At 41.4% G+C, this 27,494-nt stretch overlaps 1 protein-coding gene across 1 annotated transcript in view; it reads left to right on the top strand.

Annotated features, from left to right (window-relative positions):
• Positions 1 to 27,494, top strand: part of ARHGAP15 (Rho GTPase activating protein 15) — a 332,079-nt gene that overhangs the window by 25,343 nt on the left and 279,242 nt on the right. The gene's annotated exons all lie outside the window — the stretch shown is intronic.

Raw genomic sequence — 27,494 nt, 5'->3', positions numbered from 1 at the left:
AAAACACATGCAATGGTACAAAAGATCACTGACAGAGTCAGAATACAACCTGAAACCGTGGTGGTGGCAGTCCAGATGAAGTGGTCTTGTTGAAGCAGTGTTCTTGCAGAAAGGTCTGGTAGCTCTTGTCCTCTGGGAGTCCAGTGGGTAAGGCTGCCTGTGCTGTCCCAAGGCCCCGATTATATCCAGGTGGGAATGCTTGGCTCCTCCCCCTGGGCGGAGCATCTCACAATGGACTGATATCATTTTATCAGTTTTGCAATGGGTCCTTGATTGCCTATTAAACAGAGATAGCTCCTGGGGAGAGTTATCTATGAGTCATGCAGGACGGTATTGATGGGCCATTAACAGAAGATAGTCTGGAGGGAGGGGGCACGGGAAACAGTGGTGCACAACAACATTTCATGTAGATGGTGATAGAATACATACTTTGGGCACATTTTACATTGTAACCTAGGACATAATCCACCCCTTATTCTATGACCATCTACATTATACCTAAATTAATACATTCTTACAGCTAGATAGATAAATATACACATATACAGAATGAAACCCTACACTCAGTTCTCACTTAAAATTAGGTCTCCCTGTGGTACACAACGGGTTTCCCCATCTTTCTGCATTACCCACCAAGTGGAACCAGGTCCTTGAGCAAAAACAATCCCACGGATGGGTCTGCCTTTGCTTGATGTGGGATTAATCCAAACAGTTTTTCCTAAGATGCCTTTCATGTGTACCACAGGGACTTTATCTCCATCCACTGTGTGCAAGGGTTCAGACTGGGCAGGACCAGCTCGATTGATTGACCCTCGAGTGTTGACCATCCAGGTGGCCTTTGCTAAGTTCAGTTCCCAATTTTTGAAAGTCCCCCCACCGAGCGCCTTCAGGGTAGTCTTAAGTAACCCATTGCACCGTTCAACTTTCCCGGCAGCTGGTGCATGATAAGGGATGTGATATATCCATTCAATGCCATGTTCTCTAGCCCAGGTGTTTATAAGGCCGTTCTTGAAATGGGTCCCATTGTCTGACTCGATTCTCTCAGGAGTGCCATGTCTCCACAAGACCTGCTTTTCAAGGCCTAAGATAGTATTCCGAGCAGTAGCATGAGGTACAGGGTAGGTCTCTAACCATCCAGTGGTGGCTTCCACCATAGTTAGCACATAGCGCTTGCCTTGGCGGGTTTGGGGAAGGGTGATGTAGTCAATCTGCCAGGCCTCCCCATACCTGTACTTCAACCATCGTCCACCGTACCACAGAGGCTTTACCCGCTTGGCCTGTTTGATTGCAGCGCAGGTCTCACAGTTGTGGATGACCTGTGAGATGTTGTCCATAGTAAGGTCCACCCCTCGGTCACGGGCCCATCGGTATGTTGCATCTCTCCCCTGATGACCAGACGCATCATGGGCCCAACGGGCTAAGAATACTTCTCCCTTGTGTTGCCAGTCTAGATCCACCTGTGATACTTTCACCTTGGCGGCTTTGTCCACCTGCTCGTTGTTGTGATGCTCTTCATTAGCCTGACTCTTGGACACATGTGCGTCCACGTGTCGAACCTTAACGGTCAGCTTCTCTACTCGGGCGGCGATGTCTTGCCAAATCTCAGCAGCCCAGATGGGTTTCCCTCTGCGCTGCCAATTGGCCTTTTTCCAGCGGTTCAGCCATCCCCACAGAGCATTAGCTACCATCCACGAGTCGGTGTAGAGATAGAGTCTTGGCCACTTCTCTCGTTCGGCAATATCTAAAGCTAGCTGGATGGCTTTAAGTTCTGCAATTTGACTTGATCCACCTTGTCCTTCAGTAGCTTGTGCAACTCGTCGTGTGGGGCTCCATACTGCAGCCTTCCATTTCCGGTTAGTGCCTACAATTCGGCAGGAACCGTCAGTGAAAAGGGCATATTGTCTTTCAGTCTCTGGTAGCTCGTTATACGGTGGGGCTTCCTCGGCACGTGTCACTTGTTCTTCCTCTTCTTCAAAAGATAGTCCAAAAGTCTCACCTTCAGGCCAGTTAGTTATAATTTCTAGAATCCCAGGGCGATTCGGGTTTCCAATACGGGCGCTCTGTGTGATGAGGGCAATCCATTTGCTCCATGTGGTGTCAGTGGCATGATGCGTGGAAGGAACCTTTCCCTTGAACATCCATCCCAGCACTGGTAGTCGAGGTGCCAAAAGCAGCTGCGTTTCAGTGCCAATTACTTCTGAGGCAGCTTGAAGTCCTTCATAGGCAGCTAAGATTTCCTTCTCTGTGGGAGTGTAGTTGGCTTCAGATCCTCTGTAGCTTCGGCTCCAGAATCCCAGTGGTCGGCCCCGAGTCTCCCCAGGCACCTTCTGCCAAAGACTCCAAGACAGGCCATTGTTCCCGGCTGCTGAGTAGAGCACGTTCTTCACCTCTGGTCCTGTCCTCACTGGGCCAAGGGCTACCGCATGAGCGATCTCCTGCTTGATCTGGGCAAAGGCTTGCTGCTGTTCAGGGCCCCAGTGGAAATCGTTCTTCTTGCGGGTGACCAGGTAGAGAGGGCTCACAATCTGGCTGTACTCAGGAATGTGCATCCTCCAGAAACCTATGGCGCCTAGGAAAGCTTGTGTCTCCTTCTTGCTGGTCGGTGGGGACATGGCGATGATCTTATTGATGACCTCAGTGGGAATCTGCCGCCGTCCATCTTGCCACTTTACTCCCAGGAACTGGATTTCTTGGGCCGGTCCCTTCACTTTACTTCGCTTAATGGCAAAACCAGCTTTCAGCAGAATCTGGATGATCTTTTCTCCTTTCTCAAAGACTTCCCCTGCTGTGTTCCCCCATACAATGATGTCATCAATGTACTGTAAATGTTCAGGAGCCTCACCTTTTTCCAGTGCAGTCTGGATCAGTCCATGGCAGATGGTGGGGCTGTGTTTCCACCCCTGGGGCAGTCGGTTCCAGGTGTACTGTATGCCCTTCCAGGTGAAGGCAAACTGGGCCCTGCACTCTGCTGCCAAAGGAATGGAGAAGAAGGCATTGGCAATATCAATGGTCGCATACCACTTTGCTGCCTTGGACTCTAGCTCGTACTGAAGCTCCAACATGTCTGGCACAGCAGCACTTAGTGGTGGGGTGACTTCATTCAGAGCACGGTAATCCACAGTCAGTCTCCATTCTCCACTGGACTTACGCACTGGCCATATAGGGCTGTTGAAAGGTGAACGAGCCTTGCTGACCACCCCTTGGCTCTCCAGTTTCCGAATCATCTCATGGATAGGAGTCACAGAGTCTCTGTCGGTGCGGTATTGCCGTCGGTGTACTGTTGTTGTGGCGATTGGTACCTGTTGTTCTTCAACTCTTAGTAGTCCCACAGCACAGGAGTCATCTGAGAGACCAGGCAAGGTACTCAGTTGTCTGATGTCTTCTGTCTCTACAGCAGCTATCCCAAAAGCCCAGCGATATCCTTTTGGATCTTTGAAGTATCCATTTCTGAGGTAGTCTATGCCAAGGATGCATGGGGCCTCTGGGCCAGTCACGATGGGGTGTTTTTGCCATCCATTCCCGGTTAAACTCACTTCGGCCTCCAATACAGTCAGCTGCTGGGACCCTCCTGTCACTCCAGAAATAGAAATGGATTCTGTTCCTACATACCTTGATGGCATCAGGGTACATTGGGCACCAGTGTCAACCAAAGCCGTATATTTTTGTGGGTCAGATGTGCCAGGCCATCGGATCCACACAGTCCAATAGATCCGATTGTCCCTTTCCTCTACCTGGCTAGAGGCAGGGCCCCCCTATTCCTGGTCATGGTACACGTTGCTTTCTTCCTGTAAATATGTTCCTGAGGTCCCTTCAAGTGGATCAGTCATATCATTCTTCTTATACTGTCTGGGGTTCTGTGCCTTTGAGACTGGAGCAATGTTGGCTCTAGATGAGCTCTTCGTGGTAGGTGTCTCTCTCTTCAGTTCACGTACCCGGGCTGCTAAGGAGGAGGTGGGTTTTCCATCCCAATTCCTCATGTCTTCTCCATGTTCCCGAAGAAAAGACCAGAGGTTACCCCGTGGAGTGTATGCTCTCTCCCTGGCTGGTGGGTACCTGCTCCTAATGGCAGAGACTCTTGTTGGTTCTGGCGAGATGTGGTAAATTTCTTCCTTAAGTTCCTTTTTTAGTTTCTGATGGCCCTCTTCAATCAAGCTCCGGACTTGCTCAGCCAGCCTTGTTTCCACGGATGAGACATGGGTACGAAATGGGGCGGTGACAGTATCCTCGTAAATTCTTAGTTTATTGACCAAGACGCCCACCTTGTCCTCACCTTCCCTCCATTGCAGCGTTGCCAGGTAACGGGAGTACATCTCTGGTCCAAGCCGTGCAAATCTCAACCACATCTGCGATGTGCACTGGACATCATCTGGGCTTTTAGGAAATCTCTCGTCTTCTGAGAAAATGATCTCCAGCACAGCCAATTCCCTCAGGCATCGGGTACCTTGTTCCATTGTGCTCCATTTTCCTTGGTGCACCTGGAGGTCTTCTTTACAAAGGTATCTGTCCCTCACACTTGTTAGCAGTCGCCGCCAGAGGCTGAGAGTTTGTTGGGTTCTCCCGATCCCCTGGTCAATGACCACATCCCGAGACAGCGATCCCAGTTGCCTGGCCTCACTTCCATCCAGAATGGTGTCATTGGCTGCAGCGTCCCAGATGCGGAGCAGCCAGGTTAGGATGGACTCGTTTGTCTGGCGGGTGAATTCCCTCCGCAGGTCACGCAGTTCACCCAGGGATAGAGAGCGGGTGATGATCTCTGGCTCTGTCTCTTCTGCTGGGTGTGAAGGTCCTGCCACATCCTCATCAGTCATTATGCGGACTGATTTGCTCTTTGATTTCTTCTTCTGAACAGGGGCAACTGCCACTGGTTTAGGTTGTTCTGCTTCGGTGACAGTTTGTGTGGAGATGCTGATGGCACTTTTGGTTTCTTTCTCCTCTGTGACAGCTTGTGTAGACACTGACACTGTTGCTTTGTTTTTGGTTCCTTTCTCCTCTGTGATGGTCTGAGTAGATGCAGAAACTGTTGCTTTGTTTTTGGTTCCTTTCTCTTCTGTGATGGTCTGAGTAGATGCAGAAACTGTTGCCTTGTTTTTGGTTCTTTTCTCTTCTGTGACAGTCTGCATAGATGCGGTTCCTGTTTCCTCTACGACAGTTTGTGTAGACACGGATGCCGTTGTTTTGCATTTGTTTCTTTTTCCCTCCTCCTCAAGGAGACGCTGCACCACCCCATGTAGTGTTTGATTTCTAAACATGGTGCAGGCCGTGCAGAGAAGGCAAAGCAGAACTAACAACAATATTATGCTGTCCTTGGCACCTAGAGAGAACTCAATACTTTTGAAAACTGCTGTGCCATACCTAAAAGACTGGAAAAAATCATTCTTTACCCCTCCCCACAGGGGCTGGGTGCGATTATTGAGAGCCCAGATGTAGCATTCTGGACCAGGACAAGAACACAAAATAGAGTATATATTCCGAATGATGCTCATTGCCTCAGAGGTTATCATACAATAAACATAATAGACCAATACAGCAATTTTGGTACCATACCCTGGTCTACACATGAGCATTAAGACCGGCAAATACTGCCCCATGTGTGGGAAAATGTAGAGAGCTAGGTATAAGATATATGAAAGCATGTTGAGCATCATAGCGGACAGCTGTTTCTTTTTTTCCTCACTACAAAATTGTAATTCTGACTTTTCTCAGTACCTCCCGCCCCACGTTGGGCGCCAAAATATATGTGCTGGCTTAAAGGCAAAACCAGCGAGAGACTCCAAGTCAGAAAAAACAATTTAATAGGAGAGGAAAAAAAAAAAAAAAAGTAAAATAAAAACACATGCAATGGTACAAAAGATCACTGACAGAGTCAGAATACAACCTGAAACCGTGGTGGTGGCAGTCCAGATGAAGTGGTCTTGTTGAAGCAGTGTTCTTGCAGAAAGGTCTGGTAGCTCTTGTCCTCTGGGAGTCCAGTGGGTAAGGCTGCCTGTGCTGTCCCAAGGCCCCGATTATATCCAGGTGGGAATGCTTGGCTCCTCCCCCTGGGCGGAGCATCTCACAATGGACTGATATCATTTTATCAGTTTTGCAATGGGTCCTTGATTGCCTATTAAACAGAGATAGCTCCTGGGGAGAGTTATCTATGAGTCATGCAGGACGGTATTGATGGGCCATTAACAGAAGATAGTCTGGAGGGAGGGGGCACGGGAAACAGTGGTGCACAACAACATTTCATGTAGATGGTGATAGAATACATACTTTGGGCACATTTTACATTGTAACCTAGGACAAGAGTGCAGGCACGGGCTGAGGTTGTGATTTCTCACTGTTAACTGGGGTCTGGGGCTGTGAAACCAACAGGAATGTAGAAGAAAGAAAGGAGTAAGAGACACCCCTCTTCATTCTTTCTATCAGAAATGTGTGAAAATAGTGAAATGAGGTGAACTCTAAGAACTCTAAATGTTCCTGTCCTTCATCTTATCCTGTTCAAACCCAAAGAACCATCATGGATTTGAATCAGGAGTTTGTAGCTCAAAACTTTCTTGCTCCAAAACTCTGCAGAGTGTAGCCTTTGAGCTGTCCTGGTAAGGTAATGGAGCAGACTAAGAAAACTCAGAAATAAGGTTTGTACCAACCAGAACCCTCCAAAAAATATTCTTTTCTCTACCTTAACATCTGATTCACATTGCAATGATCCCAGTGCTTTTGTATTACCATCATTTCAGAGTCCTTACCATAAATCCTTGTGGTTTTTTACCTGCAGGAAAAATTTATTTCATAAAACCTCTGCTGATTCCACTCCTCAGTCTTCTGATTTTTTGACTGTTTTATCCTGTAAGAAGTGACATCCAAATACACAGAGATGTTAAAGACACTGAAGTTGCCATCATGATGCTAAACCGATCAGCACACTATAAAGTTTCATCTTTTTGATTCAGGAGTGAGAAAGCAGCATGCCATGATTTTAGCAAGATAATTTTTTATGCAGAATATTTCACTTGGCTTCCAAGATAGCCTTCAGTTCTATTTATTTATTGCAACCATGTGGAGAAGGAGCTGGACTGGATTTTTTCGTGTTTCCCCGGTCCCAGCCTGGACAAAGGGAATTTTTAGTCCTTTTTTCTCATTTTCTACCTGTAAAATGGGACTGTGGAGAATGTGTATTTCTTTTCCACACGTTTAAAGAAGCTGCCTCAAAGCAGGTTCAACTGTTACGTTTCAATCATACTCTTTATGTAGATAATTCCATTCTCATCATATTAACTCTATGAATTAAAACAGAATTATTCCACAATTACGCTAGTGTAACTGAGAGGAGAACTTGGCCCCAGGTCCTGTACATTTTTCCTTATCTATATTCTCTGTGCTTAACTGTTTCACTATTTTTCATCCAAAAAAGCCTTATTTTGGCTTCATCATTAATCAGTTCTCTTCCCTTGATTCTATACCCCTGTGCTTTCAGCGGCGTTAGGTTTCTCTGAGGGCCCTTGTGTTCTGTGCTGTATATTTCAAAAAGTATGCTTAAAAAGTGTTGTTTAAAGGAGTCTCTCTGGAAATCTGTGTCAGTGCACACCGTGACAGGGAACATAAGCCGTGGAATTATATTCCTTTTACGCTATCTTTATTAAATACTCTGTTGCAGCTGAATTGTGGCACCTAACACATTTCCTTTCAAAAATGCCGTCAGATTTGAAATATGTAGGTACTGAAACTGAGATTATATCAAGCTTCCCATAGCTAGTCTCGGGCACCTGACCTGCACAGCTTCCCACAGGGGAAAAGTAAGCTCCATTTCTTTAAATTTCCAATGAGAAGGGACATGTGTCTCCTTGCATTGAGCTACATGATATCACATCATGTGGCACCGAGTGACCCAATGCAACATGACAGGAGAGGTAAAGAACCAAGGGGTTTTGGTTTTGTTTTTGTTTGGTTGTTTGCTTTATTACTGCAGTGAAATATTTGCAGTACCAATGAGATGAAATGGGGATCAAATTATTTTGTGCATGCCCTAAATACATGTGCTGTTGCACTGCGTATGCACACGCTTAATAAATGTTGTTTAATGCACTGAGAAGTGGTTTTAAAACAGACAAGAGTGTCCTTGTTAGGCAATGTGCCTATTCTTAGACAAATAGTTGGCAGCAGCATTCTCCTGCCCTGAATCAGATCAAATTTCCTCTGAAGTCAACCTTCCTTTATTTCTTTTTTATCTGATCCTGTCATGTTAACGTGGTAATATTTTATTTTCTGTTTGATTTCCTGTTTAGTGAGATTCATAGCCTTAATGGAAATAGGTCTTTATTGTCCGTGATTTTGTATCTAAGGGTGTGCCTGTATAGACACACAGCCATGGCACAGCTGGGCTGAAACCTCCCCCTTCAAAGGGCCCAGAATCCCAACACCTTGAGAGGAAGAACGAGCTTAATTTCTCTACAGAGAGCCTGTAGGGAAAAAAAAAATCAATTTTATTACTTAAGTGTCATAGACCAATGCAACTAAGTTATGTTTGTTATTTTAGGACAGTACTGAATATACCTAAACTTTAGGAGCAATTCCACCTTTCCTTTTGTGATTGTTGACTCTCTGAGCTGCCACATACTCTGCCAGATGCACTAAAAAGTGGCTTTGAAGGCCACAGCCAAAACCCAAGTAGAGTAAAAAATGTGCTTTCCTTTCTAATTTCAGAATCTTTCCCCAGTTTTGGAATCAGTGTTGAAAGACTGTGAAATCCCCATCCTATTTTCCCTTACTTCCCTCCCTTGCCCCAGAGCTCTGTAAGAAAGATTGGTCTCCTGGATATTTCATCCATGGCCAGGGCTGGAAGTGCTGCAGCTGTGATGAGAGAATCTGTTCTCATGACATCTCTAGCCCCAAGGCAGGTAGAAAACCCAGACAAGCATCCAAACTTTTGTTTGTTTGTTTGGACCAAGCCTGGATTTTGGGCCAACTGAGCTTCCCATCAGTGATTCTGTCATCCTTAAGAGCTCATTCTTCTTGCTTGTGATCCTGAAGTCAGACTCTTACTTTATAACCTCATTACACAAAACCCCCCAATGTTTAAAAATTAAAATGCCAGGTGCCAACTCTTTCCAGTAGTTGGCTACTTTAACTTTGAGCTTTCCATTTTTTATCAGCAAATGATAAACTGAAAATTCAGTGTTCCCAGTTTAGATCTTTCTCAAAATTGAAGTGTAAATCCAAAGTAGCCACCTGTAAGCACTAAAACCTGAAGACATTTGGACACAAGTTGAACAAATTGTTTAAAGAACTGCCAATTGATTGCATCAGGTTTTAAGAATAACTTTGCAGGGAAGATCCAAAATTTGTGTTTTAACATTTTCAGGCCTGCTTTTTCTTGTTTGTTTTGGGTTTGTTTGTTTTTGTTGTGTTGTGTTTTTTTCCCCCTTTGGAGGTGGGGAGAGTTTTGCTTTTTTTTTTTTTTTTCCCTAAATTTTACTTTAATCAAGAAATTGGAGAGCTGGGAAAAGAAATAACATGGTTGTAGATAAACTGCTGCAGAAGACTAAGGCTGACACCACCATGCAAATCTCAAGAGCCTGGAAAAGATTGTAGCAATGGGGCCCATTGTGAAAAGCCTGGAGCAAGTCGGGAGCAGAGGGATTTGGAGGTGGGTGGGTGGGAAGAAATGGGGTGGGAAAGGTAAATTTGCTGGGTGGAGCTGTGAACTGTGGCTGCAGGAAGGGTTGGGCTCCTGGTCTCTAGTGCTGGTGCTCTGTTGGCAGTCAGGGAAGAAGCTCCTCGCCAGTTTTGGGATTTAGCTGACTGCACAGCCAGGTAGGTTTGTTTTTCTGCGTATGGTGGTTTTCAGAAAGTTTTTATTTGCGCTGAATTTGGTTGAAGTTCCCAATCCTCCCTTTTGTGGGTCATATTTGTGTTGGTCTAACCAAGAAAGATATACTAGTGTCCTCTGAGCACATGAACCACTAGTTCCTAAAAAATGTCCATGCTTTGCCCAGAACACTTTTTTGTTTTATTTTGTTCACTTTCCTCATGTAAATTCTTTCATGTTTTTATGGCAGATGAGCCTGATTACATGAAAGTTTACCTTTCAAATGCTTCCCGTTTATCACACAGTTTTCTTACCTAGAAAATCCCAATGCAGGCGCTGCTAATGTTTGATAAGATTTGTACCTGGTAGATTCTAAATTACATTAATGCATAAAGCCTGCAATGCCAGGCTCCCTATTGTTACAGTTATTAAAGCTGTAACTGAAATGATATCTTTCATATTGATCTTCAGCTAGCAGCTCTTATCCAGAAGCTTTGTTTCACATTAAAGACACTAATGATTGTCTCCACAAAATGAGCAGCTTAATGGTTAGAGAAAGTTAAATGGAAAAAAACCAACTTTGATAGCCACCTTTGATAGCTCTTTGCTCCAACATCTCTCATGGCCACAAAGTGCAAGCCAAGCATTAATAGACCTTTTAATAAAATGACTTGAAAGGAATCAATGGTATTTTTCACAAAGTCTAATTTCCAGCAAGTTATTTAAATGTTTGTATTCCTTCTGGACAGATCATGTCCTTCAGTAGCTGCCAGTTTTTCCTGGAATTTCACAGGCTGTCTTCCTAGGGTTTTTAATTTTTATTTTGAGGGGTCTGGTTTTGATTTACTGCTTTATTGAAATTTTGTAAAAAATGGAGTAAATAAAAGTCTTGCACTCTTCCAAGGCTGGCAAAGTTTCCTGTAGACATAAAGCCAACAGCCAAGCGTTTGTGGGGTGGAGGGTAAAGTCTAGTTAAAAATGTACCAAGAGCCTTTTGGAGTAGGCTCAGGTACCTTGGTTCCTTTGTGGCCTATTAGAATTCCATCTCTTTCCTTGACTTCAGGTGAAAATGATATCTCCTAGAAGCTGAAATCGTGATAAATTAACTGCAGGGCAGGAGGTTCTGACTTAGGCTGGAGATTGTGGGTGAAGAGAATAGAATCATAAAAAAAGGGAATGGTTTGGGTTGGAAGGGACCATAAAGCTCATCCAGTTCCATCCCCTGCCATGGGCAGCGACACCTTCCACCAGACCAGGCTGCGCAGAGATCATCCAACCTGGCCTTGGACCCGTCCAGGAATGGGGCAGCCACATATTATTGCACTTGTTCTTCTCCTTTTTCTTTCTTTTTCTTCTTTTTCCCTGGGATTTTTGTGTAGCTTTTCTGTTGGTTTTTAGTTCACTTGTTTGTTTTGGCTTAGGGTGAGGAGCAGCTGCTGGATATTTTCTTGTTTTCAGCTAGAAAATTATTTCCCCCCATTTTTGTATGTGGCAGGCAGAGTGCAGCCTAGGTGTTTTCCGTGAGACCATGCAGTGTGAGCAGAGAAATACATGTGAAATTTTTATATTCTCTAAGCTTATTTATTGTACTTGAGGTATGACAGGTGTCTATTTAAAAACTGATATTCAAATGGAGGACTTGGTGGGTTTTTTGTGGGTTTTTTTTTTTTTTTTGATGACCAGTGGCAAACACACAAATTGTTCTGCTCATGTTGAAAAACAGGTTGATGTTTAATATTTATTATTTTACATAAATAGAGGCATGGTGTGCTGACAAGGTAGAGTGTAAGGGATGAAATTAATTTGTATTACTGTGAGATGTAGTTCAGCTGAGATCACACCCTCTGTGTTCACTGGGGGATGGCTTTTCCCTGACGAGCTCTAGTCAATCCACAGTAATGATTAAGTCAAATATCCCATATGTTAAAAGTTCAGGTATGAAATCATGGGGGTGAAAAGAGAGAGGGAAAGGAAAGGGAATAATAGCAATTAAAAAACCAAAATAATAATAACTAATAATAATAATTTAAAAAACCAAAAAAACAAAACAAAAAAAACCCAGAAGAGTACACTATGAAGAGTCCACAGCTGCAAAATATTTCCCTCTGCTTTCAATATCTCATGAGGAGTCAGCCCTTATTTCTGCTGCTTTTTTTCCCAGGCTCCACTGGAAGAGCCTGGATTAAGCTAATACAGGGACATGTTTTGGCTGCTTATTATTTATTACAATTTTAGTTCCAGGTTTCAAAAACAATTAGGGAAACTGCTTAATAGGAAAATGACTCTAATTACTTGTTAATTGAGGTTATCTGCTTCACATTATTCAAAACGTAAATTGTGTTGACACTTGTACCCAGATATGATTACTTAATAAACAGACTGAAAATGCATCATGAATGAATTCACCCCCACCCAAAAAAAATAAATAAAGGACTTTTTATTTTTTGACTCTGGTTTGTCCATCTGAAAGATATTAAAAAGTATGTATACAGTTTTCAGTGAGCTCAGTTACAGCATGTTAGTGCAAAAAATAAATTATATGTTTCAAACAATGAAAAGATGAAGGACTGAAATTGAAAAGTGAAAAGGTTTATGAAGCTTGCACATAATATATTCACGTAGGGTTGGCACACAAGACGAATGGACTTGCATGAAGTATGGTGTTACCTCTTGAATAAATAAGTTAGCTGATAAATCAAGTACCTGGATCTAAATAAATACCAATGTTAATATTTGATATACTAGCATTTATGCTTGTGTTTGATTTTTGGAGACTGGCAAAGAGAGGAGTGCTATTTAAAAAAAAAAAAAAAGCTCATTTGGGGATGAGAGATACAGGTTTCTAAACAATATTATATTTTCTAGAGCAAGATAATTCTAAAATTTAAGAATAAAAATGAAGCATCTCATTTTTCCTTTGTATTATTGTACTTTGGGAATTTTATTTTTTGCAGAAAAATACAATCCATATTTTTAAAAAATTCTTAGGCCTTGAATTAGATTTCACAGTTGCTAAATGTCAAATGATATCCAAGACCTTAATTCCATACAATGGAATTTGCCAGCCATGTCCATGTGGGTAGGATCAACAATTTTTACAGTACTGGGTTTTGGGGATTGTGTGGTTAATTTCGATTTTTTTATGGTGTGGGTTGAAAACATCATAACTTCCTTGAAACACAAAATTTCTGTTACCACCAAAAAAAAAAAAAAAAAAAAAAAAAAAAAAAATCAGCGAGAAAAGTTGAAAGGTAATATTTTATGTTTTAAAGACATAACTGGCAAACCTGTTGACAAGGGAGATTTTGTGTGTGTTTCACCTTGAAATTTCCCTGTTTGAAATGAGAGAAAGACCTCAGCTCATGCAGAGGAGCCATGATTCCAGCCTCAGGGTCTGTTCCTGTGTGTCAGACTAGGGACTATTTATTGCTGAGGCATTTTTGGAAACATGAACCCTGGTAAACCACGGCGGTCAGGCAAGGAAAGAGGGACAGCAGGAAAATGGTGGAGAGTGGAAATAAATTAATTCCTCAAATTAAAGGGGCTGATTGCACATATACAAGATTATTCACTTGTTAATATGCAAGCGTAACGCTTCCACTTTGAAATTTTGGACTTGTATCGTCCTTAGCTAAGTACCTTTTAGAGGCATTTTCTGTAGAAATACGATTACTCCCTTCTCCTTCACATTTTGCCAAGAAATGATGGAAAGTTGCAAAGCCCACAAGGATGGAAGTTTCAGAGCTGTGTTTGTGCCCATTAATTTTCTCTTCTATGATATTTTCCCATTTTCACGCTGTTTGACATTGAGCCTGAGCTTTGTTCCTGACTCGTAGCCTATGGCAGTGGAACGGGGAGATGAGACATCACGGAGATGTAGAGCACACATAAAAAGAGAAGATGTGTAAAAACTGAAATGACATGGCAGCTGAAGCAGCTTGTTGCTCAGCTTGGTTGCATGTTTGAGTGGAGGAAGCGAGGTAAATTGTGATATGTAAGAGAATAACACTCGACAGGGTGTATGGTTGTAAGGTATATGGATGCTCAATCATGTGGTGAGGCAGAAGGCTGAAGGACAAGCGCCTTCGGTATCCGCACAGTCTGTAGATATCCGTGTGACCTACAAAGCAGGGGGTGTCAGCCTCGCAAAAATATCACTTGCAAGGCAGATCCAAGCCATTTCAAGAAAATTCCATCTACGCCATTTGGCTGCCTCCTGATCTATCGATAATTATTAAAATAATGGAGTTTAGAGGGGAGGGAAGAAAAATCTCTATCAGACGTTTCTGTATGTGTTCCCCCCTATAAGTGATGAACCCTCACAGTAGTACATAGGCAAACAACCATTTTCACCTCCCACTGGTTGCACTTATTAACCTATTAGAGATACGTGTGCCTTTATGCTAATTTATCTGAACATTTGCAACCACCACTCTATCTGTGCCTGAATGGCTTTGTGTAATGGATCTGATGATCTTCAAATCTGGAGCAGGATTTATTTAGGTCAGGCTCCATTTACAGTATTTTGGATATTTGAGCTGGGAAGCGAATTGCCCTTTGTATACCAACAGTAGAACATTTTAAGTTGAATTGTGATACTTCTAGAGCTACATGGAAAATAGTTGGCAGATTTGTTTCTATGGCAATGTTTAATAAGTGACTGAAGGAATTATAATTTAGGTGGATTTATCTTCCCTTATGCTCCACTGTAACACGCACACACACACACGCTTAAACCTTCAAGGAGTTTAAAAAATCTGCATGCCACTGTACACCAGGCTGCCTCTGCCTTCCTGGTTGTATGTGCACCTGAGAATGAGAGAAAACGTCCTATTTTTGATTTAGTGACTTTCCTTACAGATGATTCTATGAAATACAGGGTACTCCAAAGTTGGCTTCATTATTTTAGTACGTGGAAGCTGTAGAGTCCAGGTAGTTTTGTTCTACCTATAAGGTGCACTGTGCATTCAGCAGTTTATAAATCTGTAGTCGCTGGATTTAGGCAGTGACAAACTGGTTAATTGACTATTTTTTTGTAATGGCACTTGTTACAGGCAAAGACAGGTTCCTTTACACAGTGAAAAACGGACAAATGATAAAGTGTGTAAAAATCTTCCCGACAATGAACTTCACCCCAGGTATTGTAGCCTGAGGGGAATCCTGCAAGCCCTGCAGTGCTGGACAAAACTGGAGCATTCCCCGTGTCCTGAAGGTTTCCAATTTCTTTAAGTTCTGAACTCTGTGCACAGGAATAATTTCAATAAACTGGTTTTATCTCTATCTTTAAGAGTTTAATTCTATGTTACGGGCTCACTGCTAAGATGATGAGGCTTATAACAGTGAGGCAGAAAAATCCTCAGGATAATGAATAAAAATTTGTGGGGTTTGGTGTTTGTGATTTGTTTGGTGTTTTCCTAAGATCACAAGGCTGGATTATGAGAAACTGACAATGAACTTTATGTCCTATTAATGACTAAAAGCATGTTGAATATTAATTTTAGAGGAAATTAGCAATATCTGGCAAAATTTTAGAAAACCTAAATAAATGTCTAACTAAAACCTTATGGAATTTTCTGAGGTGGTCCATGCCTGTTCATTTAAATTGTAAATATTTAGTTGTCATGGAAATTTTAAAAAATTAGAAAGGGGCAATCATGCCAGCATTCAGAAAAGGAAAATGGCATGACTTGGAAAATTTTACAGTCAAATTTTCCTATAAGAGTACTGGGTAAATTAATGGAAAAATGTTCCAGGGTTCATTTTAAAAAAAATAGAAATATCATTGATGTCAATCAACATAACTGAACAAACAACAGATTTTAAAAAAATGGCAACCAAATGGATAATTTTTTGATTTAAGTCTGGTTGGAAAAGGAGCCATACTTGTGAAGTGCAGTGAAAGTTTTTAAGTCACTCGACTTAATAGTACATGACATTCTGATTAAATATTAGTTATATGCTGTATCAGTGAAGCACACATTAAATGGATTAAGAACTGATTAATTTACACGTCTTGGAAAGTAGTCCCTGGGGAATCATCATCAGCTGGGTGAATTTTTAGAGTTGCTCTCCAGGGACTAGTATTAAGCTTGACACTAATCACTCTTTTTATCCGTGATACGGAAGTAAATAGAACGGTATCTAATAACATTTGAAAATAAAGCAAAGATTGATGGGCTGGCAAATAGGTCTGGGTAAAGGCACTTGTGGAGAGCAATCCGGATGGTTTAATGGCTGCGAGTGTATTTTAATTTATCCAAATATGTGTATATATGGGAAACAGGAACCAGAATTAAGAGTTGTGTTCTGGGATTTTGCTGTAAAACGTAGCTCTCATGGGTGCTTTGGGGTCAAGAAGTTTGAGCTGACCATTGTGAGTGATAATGAAGCAGGGAGATGGCAAATGCTCATGTCATGAGTAGAAAGTCAGAATAGTGATTCTAAAATAATGAAGATTATGCAATGAAGATTATGCAAAAAAAAAAAAAAAAAAGTGAAGTTAGGAAAATTGTCTTGACAATGAAAGACCTAAAGACCTCAGCATATTTAAATTATTGAAAGAAATTGAAAGACAAATTATTTCCCTCTTTCCTACATTATGGGACAACATTGGGCACCAAAGAGTTCTTTAATGTAGTGGGGAAAAGGGTATACAGTATGAAATGTCAGGAAGTTGGAACCCTCTCAAAATAAAATGAGAATTACAGCACATTTTGCAAAAGACTAGTGGGGAAACTACCAAGAGAATTGGTAAATTCATCATGCTTTCAACCAAGAAATGTGTCCCTTCCAGGGAGCTATCAGAGAAAAATATCCAGCATATGCTAAGTCCAGCATAGTTTGGATAAAATATTTACGTAAACATTTTCATAAATGGTGCCATCTTGATTCCTCATCCATGTCATGTGGTGGAGAAGCAAAGTGATCCAGTGTCAAGTGCTATTTGAAATCTTTTGTTGAACTGGGGGTGAAAGAGGAAGAAACCAAGCACAAAAGTGATGAATCAACCCCCTTTTTCCCCTACATTACATGATGCATATTTGTGACTTTGCTGGGATTGTGGTATATATGTATGTACAACATGATATACACAGATAAAGTCCTGTTTTTTGTGTGCCACAAAGATTCTAACAATGTTTGGTTCATTTGTTTTCTTGGGTTGCTGGATGGCTGTTTGGGTTTTTTAATGGATTATATAGGTAAATAATTTTGGGGTTTATAATAAGGTAAATTACTTCTCTGGAGTAAGTGCTGCCTTTTTACACTGCCTACATCTTGGATGGCAGTGGATGATCTTTGTATTGCTGAGAGCATTTTTTTTTTAATGTTTTGAAAAATAGGTGACTTTCTTCTATCAGAACAGAATTAGGAAAATCAAATCAGGGGCAATTTTCAGTCTGTCTAGACGCTTCAGAAGTTTCAAACAGGATAATTCCATTTCTTCCTTCCTTTATCTGCTGTGTTAGCATTATGTGGTTTGCTGTCAGTGCGATGCCACAGGAGTAATATCAGGAGGTCCAGTGTGCTTGGATCAGGAATATTCCCTGTCCCCTGTGCTCTCCTCAGGACATGGCCCAACTTGTGGAGCAGATTTTTTGAAATGTTTCTATGTCTCTGTAGGGCAAATAATGAAATAGCACTTAAGCAATATGAAGAATAACGTTTTGCAATTGTAGTTCTAATTTTGCCAAGACACAAATAGATTGCATTTCTCTCTCTCTCTCTCTCTCTCTCTCTCTCTCTTTTTTTTTTTTTTTTTTTTTTTTTTTTTTTTTTTTTTTTAATGTGTATGACAAAGAATCTCATCAAGAATCCTGAAGCCTGATACAAATTTGAAGAACTAACTTTGGTATTTTAAAACCCCCCAAACAAGCCCTAACCTTTACATCATCATAGTTTTACAATGTCAGCAGGTTGTGGTAAAAATGCTAGGATATTAATTTTGTGTGAAATGAAGGCAAATTGTAAGTGGAGAATCCCTGAGCTGGGTAGCAGCACTAGCAATCACTGCTGTCCTACCTGGTTTGCTGCAATGTTGTGATTAAATATAAAACTGAGAAATCTCCAAGGAAGAGGGGAGAAAAGTTAGGCTTTTAAATATTTTCATTCTTTTCCTAGCTGAATATCATGGTGTCAAATCTAATAGGAAGGAGCTGTCTTGCTAATTGACCTTTACAAAATCACCCATTTGCTTGAAAAGCTACTTGAAGTAGATCAGTTATTATCTTGATTACTCTTTTTTTCACATTAATGTTTATAATGGCACCTGGGAAAATCTGTTTGAAAACTTTGCTTCATTCTTTCTTGTTCTGCATCTGTAATTTGGTCCTCTGAACAATTCTAATAAGCAAAACTGACTTTTTAAAGAGATTGCAGGTCTTGATGGTATGAAAGATTAATATGAGCCAACAGGACTGTGGAAAAAGTATTCACAAGCTTATTCAGGTTATTAGTGCAAAGGGAAGGGAGAGCAGGTGGCAAGTTAGATGGTCATCTAGATATTAACAATCTGACAGGTATCCAAGTGGTTCTGCGTTACAGTCTCTAATTTTGGTCTCTGAACAGTTTTTAATAAGATTTAGCTATGGGGTTGTCAGCCGTGACCTGTGTTAGAAGATATTCCTTTCAATCACACAAAAAGGTTCTTTGTGAAAATTTCTGCACTGAGGAAAACAAAGGACTTTCCATTGTAAAAGCCAGTTTTTCACCTCTGCTTTGCTGGAATCAGCAGCCTAAAAGCCAGAAAGGAGGTGGTGTTGGTGGTTTCTTTCCCCTTCAGATTAAACAAGTTGAAGTAAGCTTAATAGTCAGAACAGACCACTTTTTATTCCAATTCTTTGATTTTTTTGTCACCGGATGTTCATAGCGACTCTTTTGGCTCGTGTTCTATATAAATCTAATTTCATTCTGGAGCCAGGACTTTTTTCGGCACCGCTCCCGTGCAACTTGGACACAAGGATTTGACAATATGTCCAGACCCAAACAGATCAGGCAGCCACACATGAGTGATTCGGCGGAGCATGCTCAAAGACAAGACTGATGTCTCCGCACAGCAAACAGTTCTCTGGGGTAGGGACAGCGCGCTCAAATCCAGTCACCCCAGAGTAAACACTAAGTTAGACACAGCTTAAATGTGCCTCCAAGCACAGGCTTTGACTGCTGACTCAATGAGAGCCCTGAGCCAGGCTGCAGATCTAACCTTGTAGATTTATCTCTCTTTCCAGCCTGCTCGCACGCGCCCGAAATTCGTTGGAGCATCATTGGGGTGTACTCAGCGAGGGGAAGAAAAGAGTAAAAAGCACTTGTTGGAACAATTTTATCAATATGCTTCATGCGTATTTGCAGCTCAGTTTCTTAATTTTCCATGCATGTTTGTAAAACTGAGAGCTTGTTCACCACAGTGTTGGTAGGAAGGATCCCTGAAAGACTACACTGGAAATACTCCCCTCCTTCCTTCTTCTAAAAGTTTATCTTATCAAAGAACAGAATCTCTGTGACTTTTCTAATGACTCCCACACAATGTATGAAAAACAATTAAAGAATGGATGGCCTGTGGAAATACCTTGGGATTTGTAGGCACAAAATTCAAGTAATTTCAATAAAAATGTAAATAGAATATATCTTTTTTGAATAGTTAACAAAGTATTAATTTTTTAAGTAGCTTATTTTAAGCAATAAAATGATTGCTGTATGTTGATTTACTGTTAATTGAACTAAGGAAGAATACAATATTTTAATTTTAAATTACAGCTCTGTCCTAATATAGCTGCAATAAGGTCGATTTTTGGGCTTGGGGGAAAAAAAAAGAAAGAGAAAATTTTCTTAGCTAGTAAATTATCTGAAATAAACTCTTGCTACCAAGTAGAGTTTTCTCAGTTATTGTTTGAAAGGGCAATGACACAATTTAAAATGGACCTTTGTTAACATGACTTATTCCCTATCTACCTTTGCTGGTGCCATGGCTTCCCATGGAATATTTTATGGTGTATATGGAATGTGTGTTGAAGTTTAGACAGGTCTGGGTTTGGTTCACCCTGGTTTTGGTATGATTTGGTTTTGATTTTTTGTACACTGAGTGGTGTGCAGTACCCAGGGTAGTTTTAGGAGAAGCTGGATATCAGAAGTGGGAATCAGGGTAACCCAGGCGGTGCTCTGGCCAATGTGGCCATGGCTGTGCTGATCTGATGCTTGAGCCACTGTGTTCCCTGTTAACCTGTGTGTCCCTCCACTGCCATAGGCAATGGAGAGTATATCCTTACACAAGAATCCCTGCAAATTTTTTATATCATTCCACTTTGTATTTCCCCCAGCCCCCGAGTACCTTCCCCCCCTCCCTTTCCATTCCTGGCACATGTATGTCCACAGGTGTTATTAAGTGTAGGGTAGCATGTGGTGCCCATGCTTCAGTGCCATTGCAGAGGAAGGACTTCCTACAGGAAAAAAAATGATCACTTTCAGTATTTTGCAGGCTGCCCATCTAAGCCCATCATTGCCTGGCATCTACACACTAAGGGCAAGGATCCAGCGAACTTGTGAGTGGGCACCATGCCATCTGAACAGATGGGCATGGAAGTAGGCAGCCAGTAGACCATGTATGTGCATCAACTGTGGGTGTTGAGGGCAAGATTCCCAGTGGAGAATGTCCAAACAGCTGTCTGGCCTGAGCCAACATGCCTACGACCAAGCAAAAGTGCCATCCCTAAATCCTGCTGAGTTGGATTAACCTTCAAAAATAAAAATTGCTTCTGCAGTAGCATAAGGTGAGTTTTTGGCTTGTTTAAATCCAGGAAGAAGGAATTAGGTAGGCAGGATAAAGCGATGTGTTAATGTGGGGTCCACTAGAGAGGACTGAGCATTTGTCTAGGAATATTAATATTATTTACTACAAGGGTATTTATGTGGCAAACAGCAACGGATGACTTGCAGGAGTGTGACATCAATGTTAATTATGCTTTTCTGTAAGACAGTCCTTTCAGGAGAGAGCTTTTGAGAGCATTTTGATTGTAGTGTATGTGCTGGATGGGATTTTGTAAAGGCAATTCTTGTAGAGGTTTTTGCACATTTACTTAATAAGTTTTAATTTTTATTATTTTTTTTTTTTTTAATCTTTCCTTTTACCCTGAGACTACAGTTTTGGGGTGCAATTTCAGGTCAAAGTTGCTGACACAGTTTGCTGTCACAGCTGAGTTCTCACATTTATTGTCTTTATTTTTCTAAGATCCAAAGGGGACATGAAAAGATAATCTATCATTACTCTGTCTGTATCAACTTTGATTTTTACCTTTTATAGCCATAATATCAAAGAGCAGTTTTGTAGACGGAGATGTCAGAGGCAAAGAAGCTCTGATAGTTATTGCATTTTTATTCCTGCTGTTTTTACTCCATATTTCCTCTACTATTGCTGCACTACTCATATGTAATTTTACCAATTCACCTGCAATTGTTTAGACAAATATATTCAAATGTCACAGTGAACCAAAAGTAATGACTATGTGATGAATAGAAAGATCAGAGTAGGAAACTTATCAATACATTAGATTTCACAATATACCTTTTTATGTATGGCTGGATGAATGCTGTCACAGTGTGTACATTGCTGCATTTTGCTGCATATTACAGGCTGTAGCAGAAAAGGCAAATAGAAATATATCAAAAGTCTCACTTTTAATGTTCTTTCCTGGAATCGATGAGGATTGTTTTTAATGCAATTAAAGCATATTGAAGCTTAGAGACTGGGTTCCAGTTTGATTTCCAGTTGGAAATCCTGCGGATTAGAGGCAGCGCAGCTGTTGGTTCCTTTGTGATTGTTGGATCCCCAGGTACACGAATCCAAGCGACCCACAGCCAGATTCAGAGCAGCCCTAGGATTTCTTGAACCCATATGGGTGGTAAGAACCTTTTGTAGCTGTCTCTTCTTCTACATAGGCTTTTGGCACTTCTCCTACTCCTGCAAATGCTAAAAATGAAGCCAACTACATCAGCTGGGACTCCCTCAAAGCAAGGATCAATTGGACAAATTTCAAAGGCCATTTGAGTGACTAGAGAGGAACAAAAGGGCTCCCACCCTAGGGAAAAATCTGCTCCTGGGAAACAGCAAGCCATTAATGGAAAAAAGTACCCATGAAGGCTAATTCTTGGACCTAGAATATTAGCCCAAACTGGATACCCCAAATTTAGAATACCCCTCCAATAATTTGGGGCAAGAAGGCAACATAGTTTCAAACAGGCTCTGCTTTGTAATCAAACGCGTGATTAATGATTCTCTAATGGCAGAGAATGAGCTCATCTTAACACTGGGCTGAAATTTAAACTAGGATCTGAGTAATTATTTTGCTCTTCTTTCATGAATGAAGATAAATGGAGTTACTTCCGTAGCAGAGGCATCGAGGTGCTTGTCTACAGCAAGTCCTGAAGCCAGGGAGCAGCACGCCCACGTGGTTATATTGCCTTGATAAAAAATACCCACCTTCACAGGCTCGGATACAAAGGAGGACCCTCATGCTGTGGGAAAGGTCTATAGGATTCTGATTTATAGGGGAGCAAGAGGTCAAGGGAAGCAAAACCATTATCATTATTTTCAGAGGCTCTGGAGATGTGAGCTGAGCGTAGAGGGCAGTGTGCTCAAAGGGAGGCACGCAGGGCGAAGGCAGCGCAATCCTGCTTGCTGCTTTTCCTCTTCCCCCCGCCGATTTCAGGCTGCAGATTCTGCTGAGACTATGTCATATGTAACACAGGCCTGTGAGGACTGCGAAGTGGTTTGCTTATTAAATGATGCATGGAGAGATTATCTGGTCTGTAGCCAGCGCACAAAAGCTCCATCCATGCAAGCTCCTGTGCCTGGGCGAAGCGTTTGGTCACCTGCGTGGTAATGAGTTTTTGGGAGCCTGGGGATGGACGGTGAGGAGCAAATGTGGGCTGGTGGGGGCAGGACTGGAACTGCACTTTGTGCATCTCTCTTCTGCGAGCCTTAGAAAAAAGGCAGAGAGACCCAATGTCATATTATACTGCCTTTAGTCTCATTACCTTTCTTCCTGAAGAAACATATTTGAGACAGGGAAGGGAGGGAAAAGAAAACATAAACCGTGTGGTTCTAATGTAATCCTCAGGAGGATGGTGAAGCAGAGATGGAGAAGGCTCCAGGGCAAGGCAGGAGTGCCCGTGGCTGTGGGCAGGGAGCCCACTGGGACATGGAACCTTCCCCAGGGCTGAAAGGGGTCCTCTGCTGAGTGATGGCATGGCTTGAATGCCCTGGGAGCAAGTGCAGAAGTGTGGGGGAGGAATGGGAGAGCTGTTCATGCTGCTTCTTGACATCCTCTGTGTCTTGATAATGGACAAAAATTTCCTTTCTTCTGAAATGAAATGAATAGAATTCAATAGAATCATAGAATAGTGTGTGGCTTGGAAGGTACCTTATATGCATTCAGTGCCTATTTCCATGGGCAGGGACACCTTCCATTGTCCCAGGTTGTTCCAAGCCCTGTCAAAACTGGCCTTGGACACTTCCAGGGGATCCAGGGGCAGCCACAGCTTCTCTGGACAACCTGTGCCAGGGCCTCGCCACTCTCAGGTGCAGGAAAGATTTCTTCCTGACCTATAATCTAACCCTGCCCTCTGTCACTTTGAAGGCTCTCCCAAAGTTCATGTCATGAAATGCCCATAAAGGTGACAAAGGGGCATCTCTGAGTGGAGAGGACTGTGGGATTTTCTCACTGCCTTTCACATCTGACACAAAATCATATCATAGCTCAGCTGTTTCCACATAATTTCTGTAGATAACGATGGACTTGCCATACTGCCCAAGACAGGATCTTGAAAACAAGTCACTTTGAGCATGGCAGTGAGTGAAATGTTACAGGATTCTCCTTGCTGTTGCCATTGCCTAGGTGTCTTTCAAGGGACATGGCCATTAAGAAATGCTACAACACATTTCTGTTAAGTTTCTTTATCTAAGCCATTATGAGCTGTCACTGCAGTTTGGGAGTGACTGGGAACCAAATGACCACAGGCATCAGTAAATCAGGTGTCACCCCTCCTTCTGTGCGGAGGGAATGGTCTCCACAAAAGTTTATGTGACTAGTTTGTACTTTTATTGCAAAACTTTCAAGCTGCCACCAGTAAGTTCGATCCCGTAAAGAATGGAGTGTTCTGGCCTGGATCCAGAAAAACACTTAAAGCCACTGCAGAGTGCTTTGCTGGATTGGGTCCAGAGTGGAGCATCAGGCAAGGGTAGGGGCTCCACAGTAGGGGATTTCTCTCATTTTTTGGTTATTTATAAAGGAATCCCCACACACATGATTGCAGTGTTGGTGGGATGAAACAAAACAACAGTTAGAGCCCTAAAAAGAAAGGTCAAAGCCTGATCAGCATGAAGGGGTTTTGGTAGAAATCTATCAAACCCTCCATGAAAACCTTCTCCTTGGCAGAGCAACACTGTGAGTGATGGAGAAAACAGCAGGTAGATGCCAGTTTAGGGTTTCTCATCCAGAGTAGAGCTCTGTTGGACCAGGTGCTGCTTGTCTGAGAAAACTGTGGTTTTCCCAGGCTACTTGTAGGTGGTGTTTGTGGATAAATAATCTGTGGTGAATAACTTACTTGACAAGCTTGAAAGCCACCTAGAAAGGTCATACAATTATCTTAATTACTTAGGGATACAAGTGAATTCAGAATGACATTTCAGGAAATAATTAATTGTCTGTGCTTTGCGCTGGAGCAGCATTTTGAGTAATGCCGGTTGGTTTTGTTAGGTTTGGTTGAAATCAAAAAGAATTCTGCTGCTCCTCATTGACGAGATGAATTAGGTTGGAAATATGACTGCAATGGGAAATAAAAAACAAATGGATCCTCCAAGTTTCTTTTTAAATCAGTGCCACACTGTGTGAAGAGAGTACTGCTGACTTAGCCATGATGAATCCCCAGAAAAGAGAGGGAGAATTTAAAGAACAAACAGGAACACGGAGAGAAATAAAATGAAACATCAGGTTCCTGTGTTTTACCCCCTGTTAAAGCAGCAGTTGTCAGATGGTTGTCTCTTCACACCGGGGTACCAGGCACACGGAATGGAGGCTTTGCCTTTGTGGGAAGGATGATGACGGATTAGTGCCTAGATGCTGAAATAACTCTGGTAGGAGATGGATCCCCTTTAGCTAAGGGAAGGGGGGGCAGCTCGGGCTGAATTTAACAAAACCAGACTTGCCCACAGACTTGCAAGCGCTCGCAGAGTGGATTTTTAGTGCTGCAGGTGACATTGTTGCTGACTGAAGAATGTTCATCAAATCAGAAAACTGCTGATAAGCTGCCTTTCCCAAAAAGGGATCTCACGAACTTCTCCTGTAAATCTCTGCCTTTCATCGTACCCTGGGAGGTGAGGTAGAAGACTTGTGACAGATATTATTTAGGTTTTTTCTTGAGTTTATTAGAGTAATCAAATGGAGCTATGGATGAAAAAAAAAATAAATTCTCAACTCCTCTCCTTTATGGTCTATCTATTAAAAGCTGAATAAAAGAATGAAAATAACAGAGCCTACATTTCCCTTTGAATATTTTGGTACTTCATTGAAAATTGTGAGTATATTGAAACATGGCCATCTTGACTGCTGTCACCCAGCTTCTGCTGAGAACATTTTAACTTTCAACTGGATTTATCTTAAGGGAAGTGATGTAGCTAACTCATTCAATGGTATTTGCAAAATATATTTAAGACCAAACTTCTGTCAGCCCTGTTGGAATTTTATCAAATCAGTCTAAAAGAATGTATTTCCTCTGATGTACCATAATTTTTTTTAATGTTGTTTTGATTAATGTTCTGTTCCTAAACCAATAAGCTGGTAGAAATCAGTAAGAACTTTATTGAAGTTTCCATTAATTCCATTTGTGAGCCAAATATTTGGGGTGTTTTTCCAGAAGAGCTGGATTTTGACTTACATAATTGTGGATTTTGACTATATTTCTGTAACTTTTCAGACTTTGGAGATTCAGGATCTTCTTTGCAGGAGATAGCACATTGGTGGGCTACCAGAAAGGAACACCTTTTTAACAAAAGTATCAACTAAATAATTGCGTAGGAGGTTTATTCTTTCCCTTACCTTCGTGCAGTTTTCTCTAACATTTCTTCTTTGCATTCACAGAGAGGTTTCTTAACATATTTTCATCCACACCTGGAATTTTATTTTCCTAAATTCTCATATTTCCTTGAAACCTTGAATAATGACTTTTAGCTACCCTACCCCAGTAATTTGCTAGGCCTACAAAACCAAGACTTTTTACTCACTTCTTCAACCTGTTGCAGATGGATTTAGGGCTCCGGATAAATTCATTTTTAGCGAGTATCAAACGTGAGCATTTCTTTCGCTAACGCTGTGATCGCTGAACCGAAGAGCGGCCGAGAGCTCTGCTTGGTGCTCCACCCTTCACAACGTGTCACACGGGGCCCCCAACAGCCACGTGGGGCACCTGGAGAGGGAGCAGCTGAATGTCAGATCAGGCACTGTGTGGTGCTGGGGTGCCTTGTTATTTAATTTGGATGAGTGAAGAATGTATTTGAGAAGTCATCGCCGGGCAATGCGCTCTGTCGTGTGTTAAGGAATAATTAGAATGTGGGGGATCTCAGTAAGAGAGAGTTCCTGTGATCTAGACCTGAATAGTTTTTAGCTATATGTCTCGGGCACTATAGAACCTTCAGAGTTGCCTAGCAGTAAAGATAAAGAAAAAAGATAAATTGAATTAATTAATTTTGAATTTATATGCATGTCTCTGCCTGCATTAATATTAAGCTCCATCCAAAATCTAAATAGAAAGACTGTAATCTTAGAAGTTCTCTCAATAGCATCAGCAAATCATTCTTGTTTACCCTACATGCTAATAAAACAGGAACATGACACTCCTGAAAACAAGATTGCAAAATACAGAAAATGTGGTCTGACATTTTTTTTCTCCCCAAAGGAGGGACTGCCACTAACTAAAGTATTTCTTATGAAAGCTCGATTGCTTAAGATGCAGAATATTAAGAGAGAAAAACACTTTAGGACACGGCCATGTCACCAGCTGTTACTCACCCTTAATGAAATTGTTAAGTGATATTCTTCATAAATAGGTCAGAGAAACTTTTGAATTGTGGAGAATGTTTTATCTCTTTCTTTGAAATGTTTGTATTAAATTTAGAACTGGTAATTCATTAAGCTCATTAGCTCTGACTAGGAGAGTGGAGCAATATCTAGGATATAGATTTCAAGCCTTAAAAACCTTAGTGCTTACAAATAAACATGAAAGCAATGTGTGGAGAAAAAATATGGGTTCATAATATGTTTAACTGTTTTTTGAGCGTGGCCCTCTGGATTAATTAAAAACATTTTCTATATTCAGATACTTGAATATAAACAGAATACATTATTACTTTTGGTTAACTCTCTTTTATTAGGGGAAAAGAGAATGCATTATGATGAATACAGTAGAAACTAGTTGAGACTATATTTTGTTGTTTGCTTTGTGGCTTCATCTAAGAGGGAATAATCACTGAATTTTACAGGACCTCAGCTCATAATTATACCTTTTTTTATTGACATTGAATTTAAACAGTAAAAGTTATATATATATTTATATACACACACACTTGCACACACCCCCTTTTGAGTGATCTATTCTTTGTTGCAAATTTTTAGGAAAGTAAAATGCTACTGAGCTCTGCCAAAAGCTTGATTTGTGAAGTAAA

This window comes from Hirundo rustica, chromosome 7, assembly GCF_015227805.2.
Source record: "Hirundo rustica isolate bHirRus1 chromosome 7, bHirRus1.pri.v3, whole genome shotgun sequence".
NCBI classification, from domain to species: domain Eukaryota; kingdom Metazoa; phylum Chordata; class Aves; order Passeriformes; family Hirundinidae; genus Hirundo; species Hirundo rustica.
Note: the sequence above shows the minus strand (reverse complement) of the source record. Positions and strands in the feature narration are given on the sequence as shown.